This window comes from Bos indicus x Bos taurus, chromosome 2, assembly GCF_003369695.1.
Source record: "Bos indicus x Bos taurus breed Angus x Brahman F1 hybrid chromosome 2, Bos_hybrid_MaternalHap_v2.0, whole genome shotgun sequence".
Lineage (NCBI taxonomy): Eukaryota > Metazoa > Chordata > Mammalia > Artiodactyla > Bovidae > Bos > Bos indicus x Bos taurus.
In genome coordinates, this window is record NC_040077.1 from 47872814 (window position 1) to 47895837 (window position 23024).

Genomic DNA, 23024 nt, shown 5'->3' on the forward strand with positions numbered 1-23024 from the left:
GGCAGTTCTAGGTATATAATCATATGATCTGCACATAGAGCTTTTCACTTTATCTTTCTAAATTTCATTTTAAAGTTCTAATATTTTTCTCTTGGCTTTTCCCCTTATCACAATGTTAAATAATCATCATGACAGTGGGCATCTTGCAAAGGTCCTGATTTGTGCAAATGCTTTCAATGTTTCCTCATTCTTCTCTCACCTCCACGCCTGGCTGACCTGTTTTGGACTGAGTGAATGAATAAACTTTCCAAGTCTAGTGTGTTTTTGACTATTTTTCCTTGTACCTGCATTGTTTTTGCTTTGTATATGTCGGCGCCACGTTATTATTTGGTTTGTAGATATTTGTAATTGCTACATCTTCATTGTGAACTGCATTTTTTGTATTAAAAATGACTTTATTCATCTCACTTGATGTTTGAGCTGATTCATCTGGTCTGACATTAAGTATTTGCTTGCCTTTGTTGTTCAGTCGCTCAATCATGTCCAACTCTTTGTGACCCCATTAACTGTAGCATGCCAGGGTTCCCTGTCCTTCACTATCTCCCTGAGATTGCTGAAACTCATATCCATTGAATCAGTGATGTCATACAACCATCTCATTTTCTGTCACCCCCTTCTCCTCTTGCCCTGAATCTTTCCCAGCTTCAGGGTCTCTTTCAATGAGTCAGCAGTTTGTATGAGACAGACCAAGTATTGGAGCTTCAGTTTCAACATCAGTCCTTCTGATGAATATTCAGGGGTGATTTCCTTTAGGATTGACTATTTTGATATACTTGCAGTCCAAGAGACTCTCAAGAGTCTTCTATAACACCACAGGTTGAAAGCATCAATTCTTTAGCACTCAGACTTCTTAATGGTCCAATTCTCGCATCCGTAGGGGACTACAGGAAAAACCATAGCTTTGATTATATAGACCTTCGTCAGCAAAGTGATGTCTCTGCTTTTTAATGTGCTATCTAGATTTGTCATCACTTTTCTTCCAAGAAGCAACCATCTTTTAATTTCGTGACTGCAGTCACCATCCGCAGTCATTTTGGAGCCCAAGAAAATGAAATCTGTCACTGTTTCCACTTTTCCTTCATCTATTTGCCATGAAGTGATGGACCAGATGCCACAATCTTTGTTTTTTGAATGTTGCTTGCCTTTAGCTGGCTTAGTTTTTTATCCTTTAGTTTTCAACATTTTAAAAGCAATTTATTGTGTTACCTGCATATGGCATTTTCCTCTGTGATTTAGTTCAAAATCCACTGTCTAAAATACCAACACAAGCCAAAAACCCATTGACATTAATGTTTTCTCTTGGCTGATTCCCTTCAGTACAATGTTAAATGATAATTGTGACACCTAGCATCTAATTGCTTTTCACTTTTAATATTTTAACTTGTTTTAGGGATTTTTTTTTTAAAGAAAATATTTAACATTAGTTATCTCATTTTTCTTCAGGTGTAGTTTCTCTGCACATACCTTTGTTCCAGTAGTTATGATCTTATAATGATAACTTTATGAAACTCTGTATTTATTAACTTATATAATTTATACAGCTTTGTTTTTTATTTCTCTATCCAAAATCTATTCGTTTACTTCTACGAGCAATAAAGATATTAGCATATTTCCTGTTACTCTGTCCTTCTCTTTCTTTCCTTCACTATATTTCAGTTAGTATTTTTTTAGTATTTTTCTCTGTACTGTTAAACTCTGCTTATACTTTTATTATTTGCATCTTCATGGACATTCTTTGACTTGCAAGTATTAAAGAAGTGGAAATCAACAAACTTAAACTACAAAACCCAGCAAGAAAAGGAGAGGAAAAGAGGTCAAGGTAATACGTCATTTCTATTTTAAGGGAATAGAATACAGTGTTTCCATTTTTTTTCTCGTCTGTATTTTATAGCTAAATCCTTTCAGTGCTTACTGCTCATCTTTCTGTGGTAATTTTTAGGTTATTTCAATGTAAGTGCCAGTAGTTCATCTTCTAATTTTTTTCAAAATAATATTCATTGAGTTCAAAACTATCTGTAGTCTTTATACCCAAAGACACTTAGAATTTAAAATATAAAATGCTTTTATTTCTATATGATCATATAGATGTTACTCCACTGTCAACTGGCCCTAAGAGTTGATGTGGATAAATGAGAGAAGACCAAATATTTTCTCCCTTTACCTTCCAATCAGTAATTTAATCATTCTTCATGCTTGACGTTTGTAAGTTCATGAATCTTGGTTTTGAAAGTTCTAGGTTAAAATTTCCCATGGCCTTTTCCAAATGTGGATTCAAATTATCTTCTATTTTACAAAAGATACTAAATTTTAACTTTAAATATTTATTATCTTTTTTCTTTATTGTCTATCTCAATTTACCTACTTTCACATATTAGCACACAAAATTTTCTCTATAATTATTTATTTATTTGGCTTATTTTATTAATTCTTTTTATTTGAATCTTTTATATACTTAAAAGTACTTTCCATAATATCTAGCCACTCTTCTGTTCTTTCCGGTTTCATCTTTTTCTTAATTTATTTTTCACTTGGAGGATAATTGTTTTACAATGTTATATTAGTTTCTGCTGTACAACAACATGAATCAGCTATAATTATACATATATCCTGTCCCTCCCCTCCCGTCATCCTACCCTTCTCAGTCATCACAGAGTGGCAGGTTGGGCTCCCTGTGTTATATAGCAACTTCTAGCCAGCTATCTATTTTACACATGGTTGCTGCTGCTGCTGCTAAGTCGCTTCAGTCGTGTCCGACTCTGTGCGACCCCATGGACAGCAGCCTAACCAGGCTTCCCTGTCCCTGGGATTCTCCAGGCAAGAAAACTGGAGTGGGTTGCCATTTCCTTCTCCAATGCATGAAAGCGAAGAGTGAAACTGAAGTCACTCAGTCGTGTCTGACTCTTAGCGACCCCATGGACTGTAGCCCACCAGGCTCCTCCATCCATGGGATTTTCCAGGCAAGAGTACACACCCCACTCCAGTACTCTTGCCTGGAAAATCCCATGGACGGAAGAGCCATAGGCTGCAGTCCATGGGGCTGCAAAGAGTCGGACACAACTGAGCGACTTTCACTTTTTAGCATATATATGTTGATGCTACTTTCTCTATTCCTCTCATTCCTTCCTTCCCCCACACAGACTTGTGTCCACAAGTCTGTTCTCTATATCTGCATTTCCACTGCTTTCCTGAAAATAGGTTCATTGTACCATCTTTCTAAATTCCATATATATATGTGTGTTAATATTATACTGTATTTGTTTTTCTCTAAGTTACTTCACTCCTTATAATAGGCTCTAGGTTCATCCACCTCACTAGAACTGACTCAAATTTGTTCTTTTTTATGGCTGAATAATATTCCATTTGTATATATGTACTACATCTTCTTTATCCATTCATCTGTTGATGGGTATCTTGCTTCCATGTCCTAGCTATTGTAAAGAGTGCTGCTATGAACAATGGGGTACGCGTGTCTTCCTCAATTATGATTTTGTCAAGATATACACCCAGTAGTGGGATTGCTGGGTCATACGGTAGTTTTATTCTTAGTTTTTTAAGGAATTTCCATATTGTTTTCCATAGTGGCTATATCAATTTACATTCCCACCAACAGTATAAGAGAGTTCCCTTTTCTCCACACCCTCTCCAGCATTTATTGCTTGTAAATTTTTTGATGATGGCCATTCTGACTGGTGTAAGGTGATAACTCATTGTGGTTTTGATGTGCAATTCTTTAAGAATTAGAAAAAAAGATATTGAGCATCACATTATTGGTATCTTCCATTTTATATTTAAAGTATCTACTGAAGTTTGTTTTGTCCAGCTCATCTTCTGTCATTTTACAACGTATTTCCAGAGTCCTTGCTTTCTGGATTAGTTTTGCTCCTAGAGTTGATTGCTTTATTCATTTTCTCTCATCTCCTTCTCTTTGTGTCCTATCCATCCCTCCCTGTCTGTTTCCTTTTCTTTCTTTATGAAGAAACCAATTCAATGTTTTCAGTAATATTAGGATTCAGTTGTAATACCCATATGCTGAAACAGGCAAAAGGAGCTGAGACCTAATAGGAGCCACATGAACGACTGAACTGAGAGAATAAATGGAGAAGTAATTTAGGAGAAATGTAGTGGTAGAGGACACCATGGAGTGGATCTCAGAAAATGATGGCAAAAAGTATGCCCTGAAGGTACATAACATACCCTAAGTTGCCAAAGGCCTTGTTTTTAATCACAGGTATGGGGACAGAGCTGAGTTGAGTTGGCAGCAGAATCCAGTAGACCCAGTTAGATTTAGAAAAGTAAAGAAGGTAGGAGCTATACAAATAGTACACAAACAAGTCATTTTTACAGGAAATATTTTGTGTCTGTGGCAGCAGAGAAGACTAGTCCTTGGAAAGCAAACTTGAAACAATACCCCAGACCCTTCCCACCAACACATACATACATACATACATACATACAACCCCATGTGCACGCCAGGTAAAACCATTACATCCAGTCATGAGTAATAAAAGGAAGACTAGCACAGCATTGATAACAAAGGTACTCTAAGCAAATGAAAAGAAATAGCAAAACATAGCATTAGGCAGCAACTGATCAATAGAAAAATGTTACTACAATGCAACAGAGAGGCTGGAAAATTGAAAAATTTCATTTGTCATTTGCATTTCTTCTTTGATAAACTATATGTTTAAGTATTTTATAAAAAATGGGTTGTCTTTTCCATATTGAATTGTTGACACTCTTTGTATGTTAAGAAAATCAGCATCTTCCTTGTTGTAGCTACCAACTATTAATTCTTAGGTTTTGAACTGCCTTTGAATTTATAGACTTTTCTAATTATTTATAACATTTTAGTAAAAATTACAAATCTATTATTTTATGGCTTTTAAAGAGTTGCTTCTAAAACAAAATACTGAAGTCATAGCTATGTTTTCCAAAGATATTTTAAATTTCACAAAGCACATCCATTCCATGTGATTTGTAGGTTCAAAACCTACCAATGGCTTATTGAATAGTTAAAACCTAAACTTTAAATTCCTTAATAAGACCTCTAAGTCCATTACACATCTTGGTCCTGTAAGATTCTTTTTATGGGAGATACATAAAGTTTAAGTAAGAAAGGATTAAAAAGAAATAAAGTACACTATGAAACTGTGTTAGAAAAACTGAATTAAGATCTTAGGTATAAACATTAAAATGCATCAAAAAGTATAGTAACTATTATGTTATTGATCATTTCCTTTTGTTATTAGATCTGTGAACTCTCTGCTTATGCTATTATTTTTTGTTTTTGTTAATGAAAATATCTTTAATTATTCTTCCAATAATAAATAATTATAAGAAAGTTTCAAACTCTTGAGATAAGTGAAAATCTTCTAAAGTTAACTGTAATTTGGTATATACTGTACAGGACATTAGACTAGATGACTGCCTGTTTTTTTCTGAAAACTTACCTTCCCTGAACATAATAACCTTACTTAGTCTTTTTCAAAATATTTACCTTTTACACAGCCTTGAGATACATAACCAGTACGTAAAAGGTTTTAAGAGATGTAAAGACGTCAGTTCGGAGAAGGCAATGGCACCCCACTCCAGTACTCTTGCCTGGAAAATCCCATGGACGGAGGAGCCTGGTGGGCTGCAGTCCATGGGGTTGCTAAGAGTCGGACATGACTGAGCGACTTCACTTTCACTTTTCACTTTCATGCCTTGGAGAAGGCAATGGCAACCCACTCCAGTATTCTTGCCTGGAGAATCCCAGGGACGGGGGAGCCTGGTGGGCTGCCGTCTATGGGGTCGCACAGAGTCGGACACGACTGAAGCAACTTAGCAGCAGCAGCAAAGATGTCAGTTAAGAGCACTGTTAACTAAAGTTTCTGGTTATAGAATAGAAAACTAATGGAGCTCAGGATTAATCTAGGTATGTGTTAGTGGGAGTTTAAGTCAAGCAAGATTGGGCATATCAGACCAATGATGAGGGTTAAAACATTAAATTCCTGGTCAGTTCAAAAAGAAAGTGACTATTACATGGCTGAGATGTGGACACTGAGACTGTCCAAGTATTTCCTGACTAAAAGAAAAGTGGGTCTGGGGTACACTGGTAGGTGGGGAGACCATCAGGTGTTACTGGTACCCAAAGCTGAAGAGAAAACTTAAATAGATCAGAAAGCATTAAAGACATAATAGCATTCAAAGACATCTCTCAACCAGATACTTTACATATGAGTTTTAGCACACAATAAAGAAATAGTAAATTCATATTATATAAAGCTATACTAGAAAATAAAAAAGAGTAAAAAATTGCTCATCTCATTTTATAAGGCTGGTGTAATCTTAATTGCAAAACCAGACAAGGAAAATGAAGCACAAAAGTATAGTACTTTTCACTTAAGAATGTAGATTCTAAAATCCTAAATAAAATATCTGCTAACCAAATACTATAATGTATGAAAATAAGGCACCATGAGATACACAGCACAATCCATTTATGCATATTAAAATTTCATGTGTATAAGTGGGGGAAAAGGCAGGATAGAGATATAGTTAAGATGAGTTCAGCCATGAGGTAACTGTTGAAGCTGAGACATGGGCACACGAAAGTTCATGATATTATGCTCCCTTTTCTTTTTTATTTGAAATTTTCCATTAAAAAAATATATAAAATAATGTTATAAAAATACATATAAACAAGAGAGAACAGTGCAACAGATATTAGACTACATATGAGAATGATTTTCTATGAGTTCAGGTCAGCAGCATGATAATGGAAATGAGAATAAAAGAAAATATACAAATAAAACAAGTGCTTTGCATGGACCAGAACTCTACTTTCTATGCAAACGTTACAGTAAAAAGGGAACCTCTCTTTTAAAAAAATTAAGAAGGATCTATCACTATGGAGATAAAGGAACTATAAAAATAACTGCCTAACTATTATAATTCAGAAAACAATTGAATAGCTATTCTAAGCAACCAACTCATCACATAAAAGTATAGATGGATTACAAGTAAGTAATATCATTTATATTTTCAAGAAAAGTCATTTCTGACAATAATATCATAAAAAACTAGCAAAAACTCACCAAGATGGTAATCAGAAATTAAGGAGAAAAAATAAACTCTAAGTACTTGTACTCTCCAAGAATGAAGAAATATAGAACAAAGGAAAATAACTCCTGCACCAGAGGTTGTATACTGTTTTATTTGATTCACACAGTAGCAAAAGTGAACACTGTCACAGGAAGTTTTATGCTGTTTTTGAAAAATTAGGACTTTTCAATTTCTGTTATTTCTAGTTTCTTCTGGAAAAAAGTCATGAGATTTGATATTACTGGTCTCTTATCCCCACTTAAAAAGGATTTTAGAGCTAAATAGAAGTGCCCTAATCATTAAGAGGTTACACACTCTCCAAGGTTCCCTTGTACCTATCTGACCCTCAAAATAATTATTATTTTTAAAAATGTTAATTGAAGGATAATTGCTTTCCAGAATTTTGTCATTTTCTGTCATACATCAACAAGGATCAGCCATAGGTACACCCATGTCACCTCCCTCCTGAACCACACAAAATTAAAGTACCCTTTTTTCATTTTGTGCTCTGTATCTCACTCAAAATTTTACCAAATGTATTCAGAATTTACTTAGTAACATAAGCATGTAAGCAGTCATGGGAGACATGAACAGAATATGGTAAGTGAAAGTGTATCGTAGGTCAAGACAAATCTTCAGGAGCTCAAGAAATAGTGAAAAAGAAGTTAGGCATTCAGAAGTAATACTATGAGTGTTTGAAAACTGTCACAGGGTTTTTTTTTTTTGGAATGGTTGAAAAGCAAGCTCTTAACATGGTTAAAGACATAAATATTATTAAAAAATACAGTGCATAGCAGGTTCTGAAAAATTATTTTTTCAAGTTAAACTCTGAGTTGTGCACCCAGTTTTGATGGATGCTACTTAATATCTTCTTCATTCTTTTTAATTACTTTGCATTCTTCCATAATACATCAATTTTATCAACTGCTCATTATAAATGAAATCTGATACTTTCTGTCAAGATGGTATTAAGGCATAACAGTTTGTGTCTGAATATGAATCAATGCGGTTGTCAGGGCCAGTGACAAAAAAGTAAGCAAGTTTAGCAAGTTAAATTATAATCTGGCAACCCTAACCATTTAAATTAGATTATTTATGAGGCTATAGTCATTACTTACCTTCAGTGTCTATTTTTTAAAGATCTTGTCTGTAAACCAGATAACCTTCAATATCTACTTCCCACATGCAGAAATTGATATCCTCAATATTCATCTAAAACAAAAACATAAGAAAATATCATGACTTTGAGGTTATAAATATTTTTTCATTAATTTTAGATATTAAAGGAAATCTTAAAATTATAAATATGGGCAAAGGGAGGTGTCTACTGTAGGACATATTTTATGCAATTAAACGGTAATAATAATTTTTCCATTTAGAAGAATCAGAAAGGCCTGTGAAACATACTTTGACATTTTGATCCTTGGCATAGAATTTAGCATCAATGGACATGATTTAAGCGAACTCTGGGAGATGGTGAAGTACAGGGAAACCTGGCATGTGTAGTTCATGAGGTTGCAAAGAGTCAGACAAGACTTAGTACCTCAACAACAACAACAACAAAGAGTTTAGTACTTTCTACAGTACTAATTTTATCTTGCTAACCTAGTTTTCATCAACATTTTGAAGAAATATAATTTTAAACACATTAAATCTGATGTTCTACAGGAATGTAGCCCTACCCTAGAAAATACTTTCCTTGTTTAGAATGGATAATTACCAAAAATATATTCTTCATTACTCTTGAGTTGCCTGTAAAAGTCAGAACCATAGAAATCAATTCTTCATGACGGAGAAGGTAATGGCACCCCACTCCAGTACTGTTTTCACGAAAAGTGAAGTGAGTGAGTGAAGTCGCTCAGTCATGTCTGACTCTTTGCAACCCCATGGACTATAGCCTACCAGGCTCCTCCGTCCATGGGATTTTCCAGGCAAGAATAATGGAGTGGCCTTGAGAAACACATAGGCAAAACACTCTCTGACATAAATCACAGCAGGATCCTCTATGACCCACCTTCCAGAGTAATGGAAATAAAAGCAAAAATAAACAAATGGGACCTAATTAAACTTAAAAGCTTTTGCACAACAAAGGAAACTATAAGCAAGGTGAAAAGACAGCCTTCAGAATGGGAGCAAACGAAGCAACTGACAAAGATTTAATCTAAACAATATATAAGCAGCTCATACAGCTCAATTCCAGAAAAAGAAACGACCCAATCAAAAAATGGGCCATAGAACTAAACAGACATTTCCCCAAAGAAGACATACAGATGGCTAACAAACATGTGAAAAGATGCTCAACATCACTCATTATGCAAGTCAAAACCACAATGAGCTACCATCTCACGCTGGTCAGAATGGCTGCTATCAAAAAGTCTACAAACAATAAATGCTGGAGAGGGTGCAGAGAAAAGGGAACCCTCTTACACTGTTGGTGAAATGCAAACTAGTACAGCCACTATGGAGAACAGTGTGGAGATTCCTTAAAAAACTGGAAATAGAACTGCCTTATGACCCAGCAATCCTACTGCTGGGCATACACACCGAGGAAACCAGAATTGAAAAAGACACGTGTACCCCAATTTTCATGGCAGCACTGTTTACAATAGCTGGGGCATGGAAGCAACCTAGATGTCCATCGGGAGACGAATGGATAAGAAAGCTATGATACATATACACAATGGAGTATTACTCAGCCATTAAAAAGAATGCATTTGAATCAGTTCTAATGAGGTGGATGAAACTGGAGCCTATTATACAGAGTGAAGTAAGCCAGAAAGAAAAACACCAATACAGTATATTAATGCATTTATACGGAATTTAAAAAGATGGTAACGATGACCCTATATGCAAGACAGCAAAAGGGACACAGATGTAAAGAACATTCTTTTAGACAATGCGGGAGAAGGTGAGGGTGGGATGATTTGAGAGAATAGCATTGAAACATGTACATTATCATATGTGAAATAGATCGCCAGTCCAGGTTCAACACATGAGACAGGGTGCTCAGGGCTGGTGCACTGGGATGACCCTGAGGGATGGGATGGGGAGGGACGTGGGAGGGGGGTTCAGGATGGGGAACACATGTACACCCATGGCTGATTCATGTCAATATATGGCAAAAACCACTACAATATTGTAAAGTAATTAGCCTCCAATTAAAAAAAAAAAAAAAAAAAACTGGAGTGGGTTGTGATTTCCTACTCCAGAAAATCTTCCTGACCCAGGGATTGAAGCTGGGTCTCCTGCACTGTAGGCAGACACATTACCGTCTGAGCCACCAGGGATCTGGATGAAAAGGTCAATATTATTCAACCTTTATCACTTAAACTGACCAATCAGTGCTTTACATCACTTAGTTAAGCTTCAGTTCAGTTCAGTCGCTCAGTCGTGTCCAACTCTTTGCGACCCCATGAATCGCAGCACGCCAGGCCTCCCTGTCCATCACCAACTCCCGGAGTTCACCCCGACTCACGTCCATTGAGTCAGTGATGCCATCCAGCCATCTCATCCTCTGTCGTCCCCTTCTCCTCCTGCCCCCAATCCCTCCCAGCATCAGAGTCTTTTGCAATGAGTCAACTCTTCGCAGGAGGTGGCCAAAGTACTGGAGTTTCAGCTTTAGCATCATTCCTTCCAAAGAAATCCCAGGGCTGATCTCCTTCAGAATGGACTGGTTGGATCTCCTTGCAGTCCAAGGGACTCTCAAAAGTCTTCTCCAACACCACAGTTCAAAAGCATCAATTTTTCAGCGCTCAGCCTTCTTCACAGTCCAACTCTCACATCCACACATGACCACTGGAAAAACCATAGCCTTGACTAGACGAACCTTTGTTGGCAAAGTAATGTCTCTGCTTTTCAATATGCTGTCTAGGTTGGTCATAACTTTCCTTCCAAGGAGTAAGCGTTTTTTAATTTCATGGCTGCAGTCACCATATGCAGTGATTTTGGAGCCCCCCCAAAATAAAGTCTGACACTGTTTCCACTGTTTCCCCATCTATTTCCCATGAAGTGGTGCGACTGGATGCCATGGTCTTTGTTCTCTGAGTGTTGAGCTTTAAGCCAACTTTTTCACTCTCCACTTTCACTTTCATCAAGAGGCTTTTTTTAGTTCCTCTTCACTTTCTGCCATAAGGGTGGTGTCATCTGCGTGTCTGAGGTTATTGATATTTCTCCCAGCAATCTTGATTCCAGCTTGTGTTTCTTCCAGTCCAGCATTTCTCATGATGTACTCTGCATATAAGTTAAATAAGCAGGGTGACAATATACAGCCTTGATGTACTCCTTTTCCTATTTGGAACCAGTCTGTTGTTCCATGTCCAGTTCTAACTGTTGCTTCTTGACCTGCATACAGATTTCTCAAGAGGCAAATCAGGTGGTCTGGTATTCCCATCTCTTTCAGAATTTCCCACAGTTTATTGTGATCCACACAGTCAAAGGCTTTGGCATAGTCAATAAGGCAGAAATAGATGTTTTTCTGGAACTCTCTTGCCTTTTCCATGATCCAGCGGATGTTGGCAATTTGATCTCTGGTTCCTCTACCTTTTCTAAAACCAGCTTGAACATCAGGAAGTTCACGGTTCACATATTGCTGAAGCCTGGCTTGGAGAATTTTCAGCATGACTTTACTAGCGTGTGAGATGAGTGCAATTGTGCGGGATTCTGAGCATTCTTTGGCATTGCCTTTCTTTGGGATTGGAATGCAAACTGACCTTTTCCAGTCCTGTGGCCACTGCTGAGTTTTCCACATTTGCTGGCATATTGAGTGCAGCACTTTCACAGCATCAGCTTTCAGGATTTGAAATAGTTCAACTGGAATTCCATCACCTTCACTAGCTTTGTTCGTAGTGATGCTTTCTAAGGCCCACTTGACTTCACATTCCAGGATGTCTGGCTCTAGGTCAGTTATCACAAGATCATGATTATCTAGGTCGTGAAGATCTTTTTTGTACAGTTCTTCTGTGTATTCTTGCCATCTCTTCTTAATATCTTCTGCTTCTGTTAGGTCCCTACCATTTCTGTCCTTTATCGAGCCCATCTTTGCATGAAATGTTCCCTTGGTATCTCTTAATTTTCTTGAAGAGATCTCTAGTCTTTCCCATTCTGTTGTTTTCCTCTATTTCTTTGCATTGATCACTAAAGAAGGCTTTCTTTTCTCTTCTTGCTATTCTTTGGAACTCTGCATTCAGATGCTTATATCTTTCCTTTTCTCCTTTGCTTTTCGCTTCTCTTCTTTTCACAGCTATTTGTAAGGCCTCCCCAGACAGCCATTTTGCTTTTTTGCATTTCTTTTCCATGGGGATGGTCTTGATTCCTGTCTCCTGTACAATGTCCTGAACCTCATTCCATAGTTCATCAGGCACTGTATCAGAGGTCTTTTAAAAGAAACTACCGTCTAATAGAGAATTGGGATTATTCAGAAAAATGCTTTTTTTTTTTTTAAACTTTACATAGAAAAATGCTTTCTTGAAATAATTTTGATTTCGATTTCTTCTGATTGTGTAAATAAGCCTGAGATAAGCAGTTAGGGAAACAGAATTTGGATGCCACAGTGACATACCTTTAGCATGTGGTTTTGAGTACTATGGATTCCAAAGTCAATCAATAATTTTTTGACTAGGAACATCACTGTTCCTCTTGTTCAATAGTGGATGTCCCTGAATCATTGCAGCTACACATGAAAAACATGTGGGACACTTCTAAACCTATGGAGACTCAGTCTCTTCCTTAAATATTCAGATTTTAATTGGTATCACATGGGGCTAGAACTTAGCTAATTTTCAAAAGTATTAAGGAAGGATATTTTACTGGTTAAGACACAATCTCACTGTAACTGACTTAATTTCTACAGATAACTAATAAGACATTAACTTAAAAAATACTGCCTACAGATGTTTATGGAAATTAGTAAGATACTTGCTAATCGGACTACTCAATATTTAAAATGACTTCAAAACTTCCATCACACACACAAATATACACAAACCTATAATATCTTAAATTACATGGATCCAAGCACAGTGTAAATGGTAGTTACAGTGAATTTAAATTATAATGCACTTAAGGACCAAATGTACTACTTTAAAATGTAATTTCTCAGGTGTCCTGCCCAGAAATTTTGATTCAGAAGAACTAGGCTAAGGCCAAGGAGTTTCTATTTTTATAGATGTCTCTGGTGATTATAATATAAAAGGTCTCCAATCCCTGTAAAACAGGTCTCTAAGTCTTTATGAACAGTAACTACTACCAGAACTTCATTATTAACATTTATAAAAATAGCTCTTGAATTTGTTCTGAGTTATATTTCTAATCTTAAAAGATAATCTCAAGATCCACTGGTAAAAAATAACTTTAAACTTAGAGTAAATAGGACTTAAGCAATACATCAACATAGCTAAATCTAAGATAATGTTTATGGATTATATATTTTGGTGAGCCTTACTAGCCTTCTAAGTAAACTGTATAGGTAATCAATACAATATAATGATTTTATTGTGTATATATATATATATATATATATATATATATATATATAGTATATATATAATATATATTGTGGCCAAAAAGAGGGAAAACTAGGTTATATTCTATAATGAAAATTTAACTTAAAATCTCATATGTAACTAGAAACATGTCTTCAAAGTCTCAAAATTAAAATTTTTCGTCCCTAACTTAGTGGGGGGCGGGTGGGGAAGCTCCTCTAATATCATCATTTGCTCTGTTTAAATACAAAGACAACATTTTAAAAAGAAAATCTTGATAATTCATTTCCCTCAAGAACTACACATACATAACTTACTAAAAATAACATAAAATAGAGTATTAACATTTTAGTCTTGAAAATTCTTATAAATAGGCCCAGAAGTACTTCACAATAAAAATAGTATATTCAGTATCATATACTCTTTAGATTTTTTCTGAAAATGAAAAGTCTAATACAGAGGTAAACATCAGAGTCTCTGCTATACTCAGCAAGGATGATGATCAACAACTACTAAACCTTGAAAGAAAACTATACATAGTTTCTCTTTTATGCCTAAGATGGAAGTCCTCCTAATATTTTTTCTATATGCATATGCCGCTAAAGACTTTAGATTTTTCTAGTAAGTTAACATCAATCTTCAGTTTGTGACCAAAGTCGATTTTCCCCCCAGGCTTAGTGCCGCTTAATAGCAACAGTCATGGACTTCTCAAATGTCTTCACAAACAGGGAGCTAGTCCATCTCTCAAATCTCTAGCAGAGGCTGTATGTCTGCCTCTGTGATTTACAGCTATGAAATGAAGTCCCAATGTCTTTTGGCAAGACTCTTGATCTTCTATTATCTGACCTCAGCTGCCTTTTGCTGTTTTTCTCTTATGTCCTGGCCAACTAAAAATTAGCTCAGATACTGCTCCCTCCTTAAAGGAAATTTCCATCAACTTGATACTAAAGCTATCTTTCTACTACTGATTTCCTATGCTCATTATTTCAAATTACTTAGCTAATTAATCAGGTACTAACTTATGGTCCCTTATTTCTACCTTTTTTTTTTAATTACTTAAGATTTGGCATATTTGTTAGTGTTTCTAGTAATTAAGTATAGTGCTTTACAGTGATTAGGTGAGGCACCCAGCTTTTCTCTTTAGTATACTTTATGACGATGAAGGATTAAAAAATTGTAATCTCCCTGTGCTGCATGAAATTTCTCATCTGTTCTGAGGACTACTGTACCTGCCTAACTCTCTTAATGTCTAAGCCAGGTAATTTTGCTTCAGAGTAACAGTGTAATTACTACTGGTATTAATAAAAACTAAATTAAAAAGAATGAACAATTTTCAGTAAATTAGAATCTGTTTAAACATATTTACCACAGAAGTCACTGGGAACACGGTTTAGTGTTTCCTTAGGACCACTATTTTAAGAAGAACCAATAACTCTGTAAATCACAAAATGCTATACATCACAAAAGAATGCAGCCTATACATATTACTCTTTAATGATTAAAAATACAGACTTCTAGATAATGGACATAGGTATCTCTAACATTGATCATGTAAGTTGCTAAAACTTATTCCTTGTTTTTAAATAGAGTAGTAAGAACAAATATTTATATAGTTCTAAATTCTAATTACCATTAATTAATTTAGTCCTCACAACAATAAAAAGAAATGTTATTATCACCTACATTTTACAAGCAAGTAAGTTAAGGAACAGAGAGAATAACTTGCCCAAGGTTTCACAGCTAATATTAATAACTGGCAGAGCTGGGTTTCAAAATTCATGCAGTCTACAATTAACTACAGCATTTTTTGAAGGTCTCATACTTAAAACTAAAATCTTCAGTAGTTTTGGAAGCCTTACCTAATACACCCTCATATCATTTCTGCCTCATGCTTTCCACTCTTGCAGTTTATCAGGTTTCTCACTGAAAGTAAAATGCCATGATGGTCTACTTCTGACCCTTCTTCACAGTAAGATTACTTCTAAGTTCTCTTTTTGCTCTATATGCTTTCTAGTATTTCTGTACCATTTACATAATAAAGCCTCTGTGATATCAGGGTTTATCCTAAAAACCTCAGTCTTGCTTCTGAATAATGTTCTATAAGCCTAATCACATTAAAATCCATGAAATATGGTTCAATACTGGGATACAAAATTTATGGTTTTAACTCAATTTTTTCTATAAAAAATTTGCCTTCTTAAAGTATTACTGCACTCTCAAGTTTAAAATATGGCAGTTTTTACAGGAAGAAAATATGCTATCTAAAAATTCCCTGAGCTATGGAATTAAATTCAATCTAAACTTTTACCGGTGATTGCTTTCATACCATTAGCAGTATGCAATTTCATAGCCCTCAAGATCCCATTTATTCTGATCTGATAGTGACTTAGGAATTTTTTTAATTCACAAGTTTCATATATGGCTGAGTAGAAACAAATTACAGCAAGAAATTACAGAATAAAATAAAACCTCATAAAATCTTAACAGAAAATATTCAAAGAATTAAAAATAATTTTAGCCTATGTTTGCTTCTCTAAGGTTCCCAATTTCTTCAGTACAACAAGAGCTCTAATCATGCAATTCATGGACCATTTGTTTTCTCAACTGTTTTTATAAAAGTAATAATCTTAGCTGGAGCATATTCAAGCTATTATTAGTAACAGGATCATTATTAGATTTATCCAGATCACTCTTTTAGTGGATCTGGGATAACTTTTCTGTATTTCTTTTTTGTACCTATTCTATGTTTCTGTGGTAAACAGCCTAAGAATCCCTTATTGAGTATGGCCAAGTCACTTTCAAAAACAAACAACCATAGGTTATTCTAAATTTTGTCCACCAGATTAAGCCTTGTCTTTAGCTCTCCTGCAACTTGTCTAAATGATCTGGCTTCAGTAAGAAACTATATTTGAAGTCCAAAGCAACTGATGTTCTATGAAAGTTGATAATAACCAGGCAATTCAAGGTATTTACAGTAAATGATACATTTTCATTAGATTAAAAAAAAAGCCACCTTCCTCTTCCCTTTCTCCCTGCTACTGCTGCTGCTGCTAAGTCAATTTAGTCGTGTCGGACTCTCTGTGACCCCATAGATGGCAGCCCACCAGGCTCCCCTGTCCCTGGGATTCTCCAGGCAAGAACACTGGAATGGGTTGCCATTTCCTTCTCCAATGTATGAAAGTGAAAAGCCAGTGAAGTCGCTCAGTCGTGTCCGACTCTTCGCGACCCCGTAGACTGCAGCCAACCAGGCTCCTGCATCCATGGGATTTTCCAGGCAAGAGTACTGGAGTGGGGTCCCATCCCTGCTACTAGCATTCTCTAAAAACATCTATCTAGTTCAGGCAGGGTATCTCTTCAGCTAAAATACATCATCAATTTGGTTCTGATGGACTTCCTTAATTACATCTGTTATTTGGGGAATACTAGTGAGTGATTTCGGAGAAGGCAATGGCACCCCACTCCAGTACTCTTGTCTGGAAAATCCTATGGACAGAGGAGCCTGATGGGCTGCAGTCCATGGGGTTGCTAAGAGTCGGACACGACTGGGCGACTTCACTTTCACTTTTCATGCATTGGAGAAGGAGATGGCAACCCACTCCAGTGTTCTTGCCTGGAGAATCCCAGGGACGGGGGAGCCTGATGGGCTGCCGTCTATGGGGTCGCACAGAGTCGGACACGACTGAAGCGACTTAGCAATGAGTGATTTTTTGGCTACACTATTATGCAAACACTGACCTTTCTGGAGAAAAAGAGTTAAGTACAACATTTTGCCAAATATGGTACCAAGATACACGTATTTATATTCTGGCAATAATAAATTCAACTGTAGTTTTATCTTATTGGACTTGTTGATAGACAATTAATGAGCAAATAGAGGTGGAACCATTAAATGGGTTGGTAGTTCATTTATCACTTTAATTCTGCAAAGTCTCATCCAACCTCAAAAATAAGGTTCTTTGAAAACTACTATGAATGATAACTCAAGATTGAGAAAGATGAGTATGTTGCAGATGGGGGAAAAAAGTATTGGGAGAATGAAATCATGTGAATACGAAGGTCCATGTCAATAAGCTCACGCTCAGTAAAACAAATTTTAAAAGGGATCATTTCATTTATCCTTCCATGTGTTAGAACTTTTCAAGGACTTCTTCAGTGGCAGTGTTACAGAAAAACACTATAAAGCTATGTTGTATAGCTTTATTATATTTTATAAAGCTATTTTACTTTTGGAAATAATACACTATAGATCTTGCTCTCTGCTTTCCTCCAAATGTTGACTGTTAGAAGTTTATGACTAGGATGGTGTTGATGTTATCTTCTTATCTTTTCAGGTTCTGTCTCTTGCCTCCAAGTCCTGACTCAGTAGTCTCTCAACACATTTTTAGCAGTCTGACTCCACTTCATCTTTTTTTGTGATTCCTTTAAAAAGTCATAACTATTGACATTACCTTCATTTTCTAAAACATCATATTCGTTTTCTCTCATTCTCATCACCGATAGGAGCTGCCTATGTTTCCAGAACACCAGAAATGATCTATTTTTCAATGCTGAGAGTTCTACAGAGGAGGGGAAAGAAGAGAAGAAAACCAAGAGTAATAGCTACTAGTGATTTCATTGCTCAGGATTATGCTAAAAGGGAATTGCTGAACAAGAGAGAGGGATATCAAAGAAGGAAATTTCAACATCAGAGGGTATGCTTCAATCCTTCTACAGACCTCTTCCAACTCCATAATTCTTTGAATTTATAATGAGGAATTACAAGAAATTTTATTAGTAAATGAGAAGAATTTTTTTTTAAAAAAAGCATTCAGAAGTCAAACACAAAATTTGCACTGCCTGTTTTCAGAGAAAGAAACAGAAATTCATGAACATTTAACAGAATATCATTAATTTTTAAAATTCCAAAGCAACATAGCAAGATAGAGGCATGAGTCATATCCAGTCAGCAATTTATTACCTAAATATGTATCTAACAAACAAAATACTATAAATTGATGGTGAGCCAACATGAAGAATAAAATAAAAACCTGGGGAGTGATGCTGAAATTCATGCCACCAAATGAAAGAGTTGGAATTTCGCCCAACAGAAAAAGATGTTCTACTGCTGCTGCAACAGAAAATGGCTCCATGGTCGTGTGTGTGTGTGTGTGTGTGTGTGTGTGTGTATGTGACAGAGAGAGAGAGAGACTATTGTTTTTGTGCACACATATTACAAGGCCTTAAGTAAGTTTCCTATATCTTCAAGTATTTTAGCAATGCTGTAACAACATTTTGGGGTATTTGACACAAAAGACAATGACATTTCAAAGAAAAGCAGTTTTATGAAGATAAGATTCCGTAAAGCTATCATAAATCCAATTAATGTCTAAAAAGAAATCCAGATTCAGAATTATGAACCATAATGTGTTATTTACATGGCGGTAACAAAGATTATAATAAGCAAAGTAATAGGTCCACTATATTTAACTGAATAAATTACAGGTGTTATAAGAGGTTTAGCTGAAATAGTAACTCAAAACTCAGAGAAAGTCTTTTTGGAATATGTTCTCTATATAAAAACAAAATTGTTATGTAAGTTAAAAAATTAATATCATACACTAGACTCATTAATTAGTACTTCTTAATTAAGACTAATTTGAGAGAAAACTAATTGGAATATATTTTAAAATCAACTTATAGAGAAATTTAAATAAATACAATTTTAAAGTGTGTGCATATAGACTAAAAACTGCTCTCTTGTAGATATTTTTAAAGTAAGATGCTTCACAATACAGCTATAGATTTTGAAAACTGGCATACAAACTGCTAATAGAGAAACATCAAAATTATGCTATAAGCCTTTTAAAATGTCCTTTAATATGTATGACATTGATAATGTAAAGAAAGCCTGATCTTGGACTTCCCTGGTGGTGCCATGGATAAGAATCAGCCTGCCAATGCAGAGGACACAGGTTTGATCCCTGGTCTGGGAAAATTCCACATACCATAGAGGAACTAAGCCTGTGTGCCTCAACTACTGAGCCCTAGCACCTAGAGCTTGTGCTTTGCAACAAGGGAAGACACCGCAAAGAGAAGCCTGAGCATCACAACTAGAGTAGCATCACTCAGAAGAACTAGAGAAAGCTCACACAAAGCAACTAAGACTCAGTGCAGCCAAATATATTAATTAATCAAAAAATTTTAATATGTGTTATATAAAGCCAAAGTGATTTTTCAAATTATAAATGGAACAACCTTCCAAGATGATGAATCATTACTCCTCACTAATGGAAATAAATAATCAAGGTAATATCTTAAGGAAAGAGACGTTAGCCTATATAATTGAAAAAAAAGCAACAAGTGGTTGCATCTTGGGAAAATATTAAAAAGTTATAAAAGGAACAGGGAAAAAAACAAAATGAAAATTACCTGCATAACCAAATCAAATTCTAACACAATTTTCAACAGAAACAAAAAGATAGCAGGGAGAGATGATAGAGCCCTGAGCAAGGAGGTGATGTTCCTATTTATCAACCCATTTAAATAATAAAATAACAAGCAGAAAAAGGCAAATAAGTGCACACAAGAATAGGAATATCGTCCTTAGTGATGTCTGAAAACAAACAAACAAACAAAAACGTTCATGTGACTAAAGTATCAAAGCCACCAGTGCCGGGGGAAACTCTAGGCTCTGACTTTCTGCAGATTTTTGGTGCAGGCACTCATAAGAGCAAAAGAAACCATATTACATGAGAAATTCTATGAGTCAGTAGTAATAACTAATTTTATGATGTCTGGAATGAAGAACAATGTTTCAAATCCTACTAAGAACAGCTTAATATTATGCCAACCTGTCAAATAATGAGGGATTTCATCAGGGAAAAGAAAACATTGATAAACGAATAAAGTCCTTATAAATAGAAAAAGATGTCTGGATTATACAAATTACCTCTAGGTTACTGTAAACAAAGATGGGATCGTTATTGACTCAGTGAAAGGTAACTGAAAAATAAAACAGTGAAATCTAAATATAAGCAAATGCAACCAAAAAGAACTTCTGAGTCATTCTTGTTTATTAGAGATTTTTCAGATTTAGAGGATTGTCCTGTCAAGGTTATGTAGGATGTGCAAAAATTAACAGAATATCATTTCAGATCTTTCAAAGATGACAAATCAAATGCTAAACACATAAAATGTGAAGTATTTCCAGAAATTTATTTCATCTTCCTTGCGTTTATAATGAACTGAATGACTATGCAGAAAAATACCTGAATTTTTAAGCCAAGACACTACAGGCAATCTGGGGGCAACCCTGGTGGTTCAGAAGGTAAAGATTCTGCCTCCAATGCAGGAGACCAGGTTCGATCCCTGGGTCGGGAAGATCCCGTAGAGAAGGGAATGGTAACCCCCTCCATTACTCTTGCCTGCCAAATCTCATGGACAGAGGAGCCTCGTGGGCTACAGTCCATGAGGGTCACAGAGAGTCACACATGACTGAGTAACCAACATTTTCACTTTTCATTTTCATAGGCCATTTTGCTCTGAGTGATACAAGTCTTAATATTACCTCTCACATATAGCTTTAAATGCTACTTAAAATTAGTCGAATATTCAGTTGAGTTCAGTTCAGTTCAGTCACTCAGTCGTGTCTGATTCTTTGCAACCCCATGAATTGCAGCATGCCAGGCCTCCCTGTCCATCATCAACTCCCGGAGTCTACTCAAACTCATGTCCATCGAGTAGGTGATGCCATCCAGACATCTCATCCTCTGTTGTCCCCTTCTTCTCCTGCCCCCAATCCCTCCCAGCATCAGGATCTTTTCCAATGAGTCAACTCTTCACATGAGGTGGCCAAAAAATACTAGAGTTTCTGCTTCAGCATCAGTCCCTCCAATGAACACCCAGGACTGATCTCCTTTAGGACAGATTGGTTGGATCTCCTTGCAGTCCAAGGGACTCTCAAGAGTCTTCTCCAACACCACAGTCGAATATTAAATGTTCCCAATGTTGCCAACATTTATAATGCTGTGATTTTCTGATCATTTCTTATCATTGACAACATAGCTGTATATACCATGGTAGATACAGAAATAAAAAAATGTACCCTACATAAACATATAGTAAGTAGATTTTAAACTAGGTACAGTAAACTGCAAATCGGTGTGTGGAAGTAAAACTTAGTATGGTGGGTTCATGCTCAGTAAAAATTGAACATAAAACATTTAATGTATCTACTAATTGGCTGATTGCAACAGAGAGCAAATGAAGCAAAAAATAAAATAAAATATTCAGTTCTTTCACATAAAAATAATAAACACAAATGACCTCAAGGCAGTGAATCAGTTGGCAACAGAAGCCCCTCTATTGGATTGAACAAGGTGAAATTGTCTTTTTTTATTGTTTAAAAAAGGCTGAATACTGGTAATTATGTAAGTTTCAAAGGAAAAGCATTAGTTAACAGTTAATTCATTTAATTTCATGAAATACTGTGGTACAAACCAAAAAACAATGTATTCACCTACTGAAATCTGCATTTTAAATAAGTTTCCTATCACACAAAAAAAGAAGAATAAATATTCTCAGTGATTTCTGTTGCTCCCAGATTATAAAATTAAGAGATCAGGTTTCTAACAAATTTGAAGATATACTGCATAGATTATGAGGTAAAAATCATCATTCCTTTATTCTTTTTGGTTGTGAATAAAGAATATTTAACAAGAAGATTGGTTAGGAGAGCAAATTCATATTTGGAAAAGAAAACCCAACAAAGTCTTTACAATAATATAATGAATATTTTTTTGGCCAAAGAACCATAAATTGCAAGCTTCTTCTAAATATTGCAAGTTAATAATTTTTTAAAAAATTGATGACTATAAATAAAGGCAATGTATGTTAAGTGGAGATCAATCAATCAATATAATTGAAAATCATACAATGAACATTTAGCAGAAATCTCAAGGATGGAATTCTCAATTATGCCTGATTCTATAAATGTGTCTTAAAAATATTAAAAATTAATACGGTACTCAAATCTTAACATACCTATCCTATTATTAGATGCATCAAAAGTACCTATTTTGAAACATCTAATATTTGATTAGAATGAACACTGTGGCTGTACTAGCTAAACATGAAAAGACCTCCATAACTGTTGGAAAGTGGCCACTGTTCCAACCTGTCCATATGTCCCCTTCTGCAGGGACCTCTCCCCTACCAAGAGTTCTCCATGTTCTAATCCTTAAGGAGATAATACCTGGCAGAGCATAATGCCTCTAAGACTCTTGTATCTACTTTGGTTGGTTGATATCTGGGTCATACCAGTCCTTACATAATTTGAATCTCTCCTCTGTGGTTCAGGATGGGGAACATGTGTATACCCGTGGCGGATTCATGTTGATGTATGGCAAAACCAATACAATACTATAAAGTAATTAACCTCCAATTAAAATAAATAAATTTAATATTAAAAAATATCCAGAA

At 35.6% G+C, this 23024-nt stretch overlaps 1 long non-coding RNA gene across 1 annotated transcript in view; it reads right to left on the bottom strand.

Moving 5' to 3' along the window:
• LOC113904348 overlaps positions 1-23024 on the bottom strand; it is a 189324-nt gene that overhangs the window by 8024 nt on the left and 158276 nt on the right. The window contains exon 2 of the long non-coding RNA XR_003514491.1: positions 8205-8298. This is a non-coding gene — a long non-coding RNA (uncharacterized LOC113904348). The remainder of the gene's footprint in view (positions 1-8204; positions 8299-23024) is intronic.